Source organism: Lontra canadensis, unplaced genomic scaffold (genome assembly GCF_010015895.1).
Source record: "Lontra canadensis isolate GAN:19392208 unplaced genomic scaffold, GSC_riverotter_1.0 scaffold1, whole genome shotgun sequence".
Lineage (NCBI taxonomy): Eukaryota > Metazoa > Chordata > Mammalia > Carnivora > Mustelidae > Lontra > Lontra canadensis.
This window is the reverse complement of record NW_022630995.1, coordinates 125418942-125430904: the sequence shown is the minus strand read 5'-3', so window position 1 is coordinate 125430904 and position 11963 is coordinate 125418942.

Sequence of the window (11963 nt, the reverse complement as noted above, 5' to 3'; positions counted from 1 at the left end):
CATAGGTTATAGTTTAAATTTGCAGTTTATAGTCCAAAGGGATCTGTTTCATCAGAATCAATGATATCCAGACACTGTCCCTGATAGACCTGATTGATAATTTTAACAGGCCATACTTCCTTGGTCGCCTTTTGGCCCTGCACAGGCCCCAAATTCAATGTGTTTAAAACATCATCTTCCAGTAAGGGACACTGATAGCTATATTTGTCCTTGTTCTGGGAATACTACTTCATTCTTCTTGGGATTGTTCCTGTGCCTCCTCCTTAAGCTTCCCTGAGTGTTGCTATTTTCTTACAAGAATTTGCCCCACTGGCCTCATTTGATTGGTTCAGGGATGTCAGCCTCGCCCATATTAAGTCAAACAGAGTATTTCAAAACCCTAGTTACGATTGATTGATCTATTATTCTATGACCCGAAGTGGGTCAATTAGAATCCTTTCTTAGAATTTTTGAACTTGGAAGCACAGAGACTAAAAGGAAGAGAGTAAGACTGCCTTTTACTCTCTGTGCTTCCAAGTTCAAAAATAGGGATAAAACCTATTTAAAAATAGAGATAGAACTAAGTTCAAAAATAGAGATAGAACCTATGGAAAGTAAAACTAGGGAGCCGTTGTGGTCACATTTCTAACGATGTAAATGAAAGTGGTCTGTAGTGAGAGAGAATGAAACCAATGTCCAGAGAAAGGCAGGTGAAAGGTGTAGGACTATGATATTTCAGTCCCTGGATGTAGTTTTCCTGAGGCCTAGTTGTATTTCTAGCCTTTTGGAGGTCTTAATGGAGAATCTTACACTTTATAACACAGAGACCCATTGCTAACTAGCTTAGGGGAGAAAAAAGAATTTTTTTATCTTATATGTCCACTTATATGTCCATATAAAGTGAGATTTATCTTATATGTCCACTTATATGGTTGGGAGGGAGATTAAAGTAGCTAACATGATCATTAAATAACCAGGCCTCTGTTTATGCCTGGAAGTGACACTTCAGAACTGCTGGATCTTTCTCTTTTTTTTTTTTTTAATATTATTTTTTTATTTGAAAGAGAGAGAGAGATTGAGAGTGAGCACAAGCAGGCAGAAGAGCAGAGGGAGAGGGAGAAGCAGACTCCCCACCGAGCAGAGAGCCCAACGCGGGGCTCCACTGGATCTCTTTTTATCCATCTCTCATCTCTGCTTGTTTCAGCGTTTCAGTTAGTCTCAATTGAACTTCATGCAATTAGGCAATTTCTAGGTTGCTGAGAATGAGAGTTGCAAGCTGCCCCAGTCTTTCATCTTTCCTATACAGTGACCCCAAAGACAAAAGCTCTCTGCTAGTTTTAATAAAAAGTCTCATGAAGGCCCTTGATTGGCTCAGCTCCTGTCTTATGAGCTACTACTTCTGAGCTAATCACTCTGGCCAAAATCATGGGGTACTCTAATTAGCCAGACCCAGTTCACATGGTACATCTGTGTGCATGGGTAGGTCAGACGGGGCTGTGCTCAAAACCTGAGAACCTTATTAGAAGGGATATTAAAAAATGTCCTAAGAAGACTACACTGTAGCTATCATAGTTCACTACCCTATTGTCGTACACTACTACACTATTAATCCTTTCTTAGATTTCATGCAGCAAGAAAAACCACTTTTCCCCCTAAGCCAATTGAGTTATTTTCTCTCATTTGCAATCAAGATTCCTAATGAATATACACTTCCTCATCTCTTTTTCTTCTTAGGTGCCCATCTCCCTGAATGCAAGTGTTTGCTGAATCACCCTTTTTGGACATGTGGCAATCTTCTTCAATTTCTGCCTATTTCTCCCTCTCTATATTCAATCGAATATCCTATATGAGTTCTAACTCTAAAATATTTCTAAAACCAATCTCACTATCCTACCTTATTGTCACAGCCATTGTTCATGCCTTTATCGGCATCTGCTTCATTTGCTCCCTTAGTTTTCTGCCTTTCAGTCTTGTTTCTTTGCATTCTATCCTCCACTCTATTTTGCAAGTAGAATGGTGGGGTCATTTCCCTGTATAAAATTTTCTCTTGGCACTCACTGCCATGAAGCTGAAAACTTCTTGGTGATGTGTACAGGAGCTTTTACATAGTTTTGCTAAGTGTCCCTTATGTGTCTCTTGGTGTTCAGGTCTCAGTATCAGTTCTTGTGTATCACATTTACTTGGCTGCCATATTATCTTTGCTCCATTCTTTTCAGGTATTGCTATCCTGGTCCTAAACTCTAATCTCATAATTAGGTGTCTTTTATTTTGTCTTGGAATGCCTTGATAACCTGCCTTTATTGTTTACCAGGAGTCCTCCTGCCTTTATTGTTTACCAGGTTTAAAGCTAGTATTATATATAAATCACTTATGGAAATTTTAAGAAGGTCCTTACCCAACCCAGACACATTGCATCATGAAAAGCATTTAAAATGCTTTTCAGAGATTCAGAAGCAAATGGTTTGGAGAAGCACTCATTTGACAAACACTATGCTTGATCCTCTTTTGCTACTGCCTGCTCTTGAAGTTTTCGGATTCCTCTCTGCTACATTGACTGGATTCCTCCACTTACTCTTGAGACTTCTGACTGGCTGAATCCTGCAACCTAGTCATCTCTGCTCCGAACCCTTCTGCCATCAACCAGGAATCAGCTATTTCAACCGCTGACCTCTCCTATAGTTATATAACCCCTTCATTATTCCACATTCTTGATTTTTTTCTGTCCATTCTTGCTTTATCATCTGTACTTCAACTTCTAGTTCAAATGTAAATTATTTTTCCCAGCTAGTTTGGCTATGTCTCCAATCATAAATTCTCCTAATTTGAGAGCCCTGAATTACCATTGCTAGATATTCACTAGCATTTAAAAATCATTATAAAGGTTCCAATTAGTGGTGTGCTATAGCTGAGGGCAAATTGTGTATATCTCTTCTAAACTTCATATTCAACAAAACTATGTTGTTTGAAATTGGCTATGGTGAGGATATTTGCATCACAGAAATCAACAAATGCTCAGAAAATGCTACTTTATTCCCCACTGAAGGACTGGTAAATGTTACCAGCATGCCACTATTTCCAGTGGAAGCTGAAGCTGTGGGAGTCCTTGTGCCAACCTAGCATAGCCGCTTTAACCCTTGTAGGTAAAAAATGTATATACCATGAACTAATAGCAGCTAAAGGCAAATGTGGGCTGAGCCTGGATGGTTAGTGGTCTCTAGACCTTAAAAAGTAGAAAGGTAAGCTTCTAATGCTGTTCCAAATTCATTCCACTCCTACACTAATCCATCTGAGTTAATGGCAACAACATTCACAAGGACCTTGCACAAGTTATTTAAGCAATCTGCATAGCAAGTTCCTCATCTATAAAATGGGAATGCTAATAACATCTGTCTCATAGGGTTATGAGGATTAAGTGAATTGTGATTGGCAAAAGGCTTAGGATAATGCCTGACACAATCATGATTTCCTGAAATAGTATGTAAGTGTTTAAATATTGTTCAGTTCAAAACCTATAGAATCAGCCTTCCCTCCATTCTTTCTCTCATACCCTATATTCAAACTGTCAGGAACCTCAGCTTGACTACATATATTTGGATATGACCTCATCTTATCACCTCTATTGTGACTGGTGTGGGAAACAAAGGCAAAAGAAAAATTCAATTTCCTTACTATTTACTGCCCATTGTCAAGTTCTTGAAATGGACAGAGTGACATTCCTCTAGCAACTCAGCTGCCTTGACATTACTACTTTGCTAAGGGCAAGAGGCAATCTTAGCCCAACCCCAAAGATCCTGTAAGTCTACTTCAACATATAAAAATTCCTTTGGAAACTTACTTTATCTCTACCCCTCAAGATACATGTTGGCAATCAACCTTCAAGCATATGGCCCAGTGATATACATCTGAAGAGTCTCATGACTGAGTATTTACTAAGCAGTAATAAATCACCTTTCCTTACAATAGATAGCTCCATCAGGATCCTGGAAACCATGTTTTTAATCAACCTGGGAGGCTTATGCTATCCATAACCCCCTCCCAACTTGAAAGTATATGATGGGCCACTCCTCATGACCTGATCGCAGCTCTTTCTGCCCACGGGTCCTGTCACCATTCTTTGATAAAACCAGCTTTTTGCACCAAAGACATATCAAGAATTCTTTCTTTGCCATCAGCTTTGAACCCTGACATCTTTTCTACATCATGACCACCTTGGACCGAGACTCCATCATTTCAATCTGAATTATTTTGGTGGCTTACAGATGGTTTTCTGGATTTCACTCTTGTGGCCCCACAACCCCTCAGACTGTTCCTAAAATCACAACCAGAGTGATTCTTTTCCATCATTTTTAGACCATGTCTACTCCTTATCTGAAAAATTTCCAATAGCTTCCCATTTCCTTAGGAGTAAAAGCCAAAGTCTTTATAATGGCCCATAAGGCCTTGAGCTGTCCTCTGACATCTCCTTCTATTACATTCCCTCACTTAATCCAGTCTAGCCCCCACCAGCCATTATATAATGGACTAAGAGAAGGGAGTAGAGTAGGATTGTGAAAATAAGAATGGGTGAGAAAGCAAGAATGGACATAGTGAATGAAGTGGTGGCATATGTGGGGGGTTGCGTTTAAGTAATATAAGGCAAAAAAGAAAGGGGTAGAGAAGGAGCATGTCAACAATTCTGTCCAAAGCAAATCAAGTAAGAACAAGATCTGTACCCAGCCACCTGGAAATGGGCCTAGTATGAAGGAGCCAAGAAAACAGCCCCAACTAATACCCTGCAGAGAACCTGGCAAACTTGAATGCCCCTGAGTCCTAGGTAGAAACGGGCCAAGTGTGGGCTGGCTTTGTTGTAAAAGTATTCAGTTTGAGAAAGCCTATGCATGTCTTGACAAAAAATATTTCCAAACCTGGTGGTATGTAGAAAACACTCCACTAATAATATTGACCTCCTTCTTTCCAGAAAAATGATGGGAACTGAATGTTCCTTGGGAGCAGCTGGGAGGGGGCTAGGATGAGGGCAAGTGTTTACACAGCAAAGAACAAAACTGTGGCAAACAAGGCACTGGGAGAATGAGGCTTGATCTAGCTCATGGTTAACCTTCCCTTTTGAAAGAGACAGGGAAGGCACAGACCAAGAACAGACAACACTGAGTGTCATCTTTAAAAAATCATTTTGGTAGGGCCAGGACTGTAAACCAAAGAAGTAGACAGTTAAAAACAAAACAAATTCTAAAAACAAATCTTTTGCTTCTCCAACTTAAAAACATGGCATAAAGGAATCTACTGGAATCCTACAACAGAATCGGGGGTATCCTGACTATTGTCTTACAGTCTAAACTCACTTCCTGGCTCTTCTTTTCTGGTGCTGATTTCAGTCTATATACCCTGTTCCAGTTGGTATGTGTACTTTTTTGTTTTGTTTCTCATCCATGTGCTCATTGTTATCTCTTCATTTCTAAGATTCAATACCCCTTAGGATTAGTGGGCTGTGCCTTGTCTACTCACAACCCACTTTGCTTAGGTCACTACACTTTAGGTCCTGTCGATACCATTGCATCTAATATTTTAATCTTTCTCTCACAGCCTTGTCATCACCTGCATCTTCCCCATTTCAGCTTCTTCCGTTCCATGTCCTTGAGTTAAGCCAGGTTACCCACAGATACATACCCGTAGAGATAGACTATGTAAACATGTATTTCATGGAAGGATGGAAAATTCCATCATAACAAATATGTCCACAAAATAAAAGATTCTGGTCAAAGCTTCATTTTACACTATGAAAATCAGTTCCAGCCGAGAGCTTAGGACTTGGTAATTAACCATTTCTGCTCATATACAGTCAATGCTGTTGGTTCCCCACCTAGCTTCCCACATAGCTAATGTATCCTTCTCCCAGGTGCTGAGAGTACTAAAGCTAAGGCTTAGATCTATAAATTTTTCAGAGAACAGCTCTTGGCTGATGGGAGTTGCCTCAGCAAGATATACTTGGGAAATTATGCTTCTCTTCCTCTATCAGTCTACCTGGATTTGATTCCAAACCTCACTTTTTGTGTAGGGTGGAAATGGGGAAGAAGCATCCCATGTAATCACCACACTCGGTTCTCTGAGAAAGGTTATGTGTCTGTGACCTTGTGCTGAATGAATGGTGCCAATTAAAATGATCCTTCCTCCCATCTTGAAATAAAATTTACCTTGTGACTTGGAATTTTTAGTCAATTCAAGCATGAAAACCTTTTTCCAGCTCTGATTAGGGGATTATTTCCAGATGAGAGCTCTGATACATCTCTTGGACAAGCTGTCAAGCCCATACTTTATTGAGTATGCCTTACCCCAGTAATGACTTGCATCTTTTGAGGTATTATACCTCCAGACTTATAAAATACAGGTAGGAGGTAGTATGTTAGTCCCCCACATCAAATTGCATTGATGTGAGGCTCTAGAGAGAGGTATTGGATTCCGTTTCCATGGCAACTGCTTCACTGCTCAAGGGGAAAACAGGACAGGAATTGAAGTCTGTGTTAATAGCAGCTCTAAAAATAATCAGTAATGTGTTGAAACAAAGTGAAACACCCAGAAAGCAATAGGTAAAAATTATAACCATGCAGGGTGGGATTGAACAATATGGTGTTGTGCAAATATTATTACAATTACAATACGTTTACGAGATGGTTGATGACAAATACATTTCTGAGAAGAATTAGTTATTAATTATTTTAGTTGTTCATTCATTCAGGTGACTCTTGAATACTGATTATATATGACAGCTTTGAAGTAGGACCTGAAGATACAGAGATATGTCAGTACTGTCTCTATCTTCCAGGTTGTCATGGTTTTATAGAGACAATAGAAAAAACAAAATCCACCACAGTTATAATGGATGTTTTGCATGTCTACCTAACGTCATTTTGTTTCCCATTGTGTAGCAGCCAGGAAATTAAGGATTTGTGTGGGATGAATATCACACCCAGCTCCAGAGGCAATTCAGTATCATTTACAACGGTTATCATTTCAACAATAAGCATGTAACCAAGGTGTAAACCTATATGACATTCTTTTATCTATAGTGATTGTTTTCTGTACAGACCTGAGAAATCTTGTTTGATGGCTGTGAGATGCTTGTTCTTTTTTACCTAGATGTGAAAGAGGGATCAGGCAGAGTCCATTGCTTCATGAAGCCACCTTGTGATCAGGAGGAAAGTCAGCCAAGGATGTAGCCAAAAGGACTACAGAGAAACTTAGCCAGACATGAATGACCTGCATGGAAGCCTACTTTACCTCCGGATGTTTGAGTGAAACTAGTCAATAGCATTTCTTTTTGTGGAAACTTCAGTAGGGTTTCTGGGTTTTCTGTTGCCTGAAACCAAGAAGAGCAACCAACTAATTTCAAATGACAATACCAGTGGTATGAGTGAAAATAATGGAAATAAGTGGAGGGAATTACTGAATTTACAGAGGAAGAATATATAAAGGGAGGAAGAGGAGGTAATCTTTAATCTTGGAGAAAAGAGTGCAAAAAAATCAATTTTCCTGTATTGTGTGGTAGACAGTTCAACTTTTCTGTCAGCATAGTGACTGATTATCTAACTTTCTAAGATTTCTAACTACCGGTGAAATGGGTCTCTTCTAAACCATGAACCTAAAGAAGCTTCAGCTCAAGTGCCCATCACTTACACTTGCCCCTTTGGGCTTGGGGTCAGAGTAGCAGTCCCAGCTGCACATTAATGATCTGGTTGCCCTAACTTAAAGATCACTCTTTAAAATCTGGCAGTGTCTCTGGGCTGTGGAAAGAGCCTAGAAGTCCATTAAGAGATGAATGGATAAAAAAGATGTCTATACATATCTCACATATCTATAGATCTCACACAGACACACACACACACACACACACACACAGAGGAATATTATGCAGCCATCAAAAATGAAATCTTGCCATTTGCAATGATGTGGATGAAACTAGAGGGTATTATGCTAAGAGTAATAAGTCAATCTGAGAAAGATAATTATCATATGATCTCACTTAATATGAGGAATTTGAGAGGCAGGGTGGGGGATCATGGGGCAAGGGAGGGAAAAATGAAGCAAGATGGGACCGGGGAGGGAGATAAAACATAAGAGACTCTTAATCTCAGGAAACAAACTGAGGGTTTCTTGAAGGTAGGGGGTGGGAGGGATAGGGTGGCTGGATGATAGACATTGGAGAAGGTATAGGCTATGGTGAGCTCTGCGAATTGTGTAAGACTGATGAATCACAGACCTGTACCCCTGAAACAAATAATACATTTATGTTAAAAAAAAAAAGACACAGTGCACCATTGATATTAAAAACCAGCAACATCAACAAGCTGGATGTGAAAAATGTTCTGTGATTGGAAGTTCAATCATCTGAATTTCTGTCCCCGTTCTACCTCTAACATAAAGCAGCCTGAGCGAGTGATGGACTTTGAATTACTTTTTTACATTACCAATCTGTTTGGCAATATGGAAGTCAGCAAGAAAGATTTAAAAATAGTTTAGTTAACAAAGTATAATTTTAAAATGATAGGAGGATCTATATCTTTGGATAATGCTGCTGACATATAAAGTTAAATAAGAGAGAAAGTCTTGTATAGTGAAAACCTCACCTAATCTAAATTCAAGAATTCTGATTCTGGCTGTGCCTTATCTGTGCCTTTCCTTAGGTCATTTGCTTGTGCAGTTGTTGATCTGCTTCTTCTTTAAAATCAGTGTGTTATAAAAGTTTATCTCTCAGACCTCTCCCAGTTTTAAGATTCCACTGTAAAATACAACTATGCTTCAACTGTTCAAACTTTATAGTGCTTCCTTTATATAAAATGATTATCTGTAATAATCCTTCCTGAGGTTTGTAGCATTTCTTAAATCTGAAAAATCATAGCCATTTTATTTTCAAATACTGCTTTCGTCAGATTCTATCTCCTTTCTTTTACACCTCAGGTTATTCTTGTTTTAAATCTTGTCTCATCACTATGTCTACTGTGTCTCATATCTTCCTTTCTATATTTCCCATCCTTATAGCTGTCTGTGCTTCTGTTCATCTGTCTTTGTCTGACCCCCTTTCAGTTTACAAATTCTCAGCACCATCTGGTCTCATTTTTGGTAAGTCAACTATGAGGTGTTTATTGATAGTTTTCTTTAACATATCTTTTCTTGATCTCAGTGCATTTTTTTTGGAGCTTTGAATTGATGTCTTTTGCCAGTTTGAAAATTCTCTGTCATTATCTCTTCCAGTATTGTTTCTGCCACATTGTCTTTCTCTTTCCTTTTGTACATCTAGTTATACATTAAATCTTTGAAGTTTGTCCTATGTATCTCTTAAACACTGTTTTTATTTTTCCCCGTTTTCCTCTCTGACACTTAGTTTTTTTATATTTCCTAGGGAACTCTTTCTGATTTTAGAAACCTTGCATTTATTTTATTTAAACCCAAATAAATTTTTTATTGGATATATATATGATATATATCATATATATTTATCATAATTATATATACACACACACACACATATATATATATATATATATATATATATATATATATCAGATTAAGGATGTCCATTTGATTTCTTTTTATAGGTCCCAAATTCCTGTCGAAATTTTCTCACTCCTCATCTTTTGCTTTTTTAACTTATCAATCTTAGTATTTTAAAGTCCCAGTCACTTGTGGATTTTTTATCTCTCTCTCTCTCTTTTAAAAATCATTATCTCTGCTTTATAGCTTAGGAAAATAAGACATGTCATGGAAAATGAAATCCACTGTATAATGTGTAATATAGTCACAGGTCTTGATATAGAATTTGGTTCCTAACCATCATTTCCCACACTTTTAAAAAAGATTTATTTATTCACTTTAGGGAGAGAGGTGGGGCTGAGGAAGAGGGAATCTTAAGCAGACTCTGGCTGAGAATGGGGCCTGATGCAGAGCTCTATACCACGACCCTGAGATCAAGACCTGAGCCAAAATCAGGAATCAGCCACTCTTGGGACCCCTTTCATTTCCCACATTAAATCAATAAACATTATTCCTCTTCCTAAAATGTTATCCATATTAAATATACTGAAATAAACATTAAATACTATTAAATGATGAATATCTCTAAATCTCTCTAACTTCTTTGTATTCATTAACTAGCACTCCAGAGTAAAAATAATCATGGTTTCCTATTTCTTTAAAATATTGACTGAAAAAGATTTCCAATTCTGGAAGCAAATTAAAAACTAATGGCATGTGGTTTTAAACAAAAATATACCTTAATTATCAAGCTAAAGCCATGACAAAAAAAAAAGGACATTGTCACTTGATGTTTGTTTAGCATCGAATCAGATACTCTTAAATTAATTCCAGCAGAAATTCTGCTAGTTCATGGACTTGCCCACAGCACGTCAGGGAACCACTAATATGCTGGACAGGTAGAAAGAACAATAGCAGTAGAACATCTTATTTTATACAGAAGTGGGAATTGTTTTGAAAATTTTTTCTTGTTTCAGCAACAAGATTATAATCCTTCATAATATGGCATATTTTATTGTTTAAAAAACAAAAGAAGCAAGTGAGCACCATAATACTCTTGAAATAAAAAAGACTGCTATAACTTTCTCAGGAACAAAGTTCCCATTTCAAGCACATCTAGTAACTCTCATTATTCATTAGGACTATTTCATATACGTCAGCTTACAAATAAGCAACACTTTACAAAAGGCTCTTACTTACTACATAGATCTCAGGATAAATGTGTTTATACTTTGAACAGTCATGTGGATACCATAAAAACTATAGCACATTATAGCTTTATAGTCATGTGAATACTATAAAGATTCCTATACGTGGTGAGATTTCTTGCCTTACCTCATAATTTCTTTAATCTCTTTTTACAGTGAACAAGTAATTCTAAAAAGTCTGAATCCTGTAAATATAGGTCAACTCCTGGTTAAAGCTGGAGCACCTCTCAGCAATTAAAAATGTGATGGACAGCCATTTTCCCCCTGCCTTCTAATGTATGGTCCAAACAAAATTTATACAAGTCTTATTGTATAGGACAAGGTTTTCAAGTCTTATTTTACAGAACTTATTTATGCTGGCCAAATTTCTTCTGACAAGAGTTTTCAGTTGCTTTTGGGGTTGATGACCACTAGCAGCCTACCACTGGGGCCATTTTGGTGCGGGAGGGCCCTGACTTGCACAAGCACATGGGAAGAAGACTGGCCAAGAAGTAGCCTGGGCTAAGGGAAGTCCAGTGTGTAGTGAGGTACACTCCCAGATGCTGAATGTGGCCAAATAGCATTGGACTGGGCTTCTCCAGGTGACTAGGGCCAGCAACACACCTGCTCCTGTGGTGGCCATATGGATGGCACCTATATCTCTTTATTTCTTGCCTTTTCTCTTTGGTCATTTGCTTTTGTTTTTAGTATGCTTATAACTTTCAGTTGCTTTTCAGATTATGGACGATAAACTGTAGAGGCCTTAGATGACATTCTTCCAAAAAGTGTTAAGATTTTTAGTCAAAATGTTGTAGTGAATGACCTTGATTCAGTCAAAACTTGTTTTTCAGCTTTGTTATGTCTTTTTCTGTTCTGCATTTCCTCACAGGGGTAGGTCTCAGGCCTGAAGTCTCCTCCATCTTTAATAGCAATCTTTTAACACCCTTGTGCTGTCTGGTTGCTGAAATCCGCCTCCGTTCTTGAGCTTCCTGTCTGCTGTTTACTGCATTTCTCTAGGATTGCCTTGCACATTCACAGCTCAGAAGCTGACCATCCAATTGAGGGCATTTTTGAATGCAGTTTTGGGGACTCCTTCTGAAGTTCTAAAAATTTTATCCATTAATTTTTTTAAATTTTATTTATTTGTCAGAAAGAGAGAGCACAAGCAGCGGGGAGAGGTAGGCAGAGGGGGCAACACACTCCCCGCTGAGAAAGGAGCCCATTCTGGGGCTCCATCCCAGGACCCCAGGATCACGACCTGAGCTGAAGGCAGAT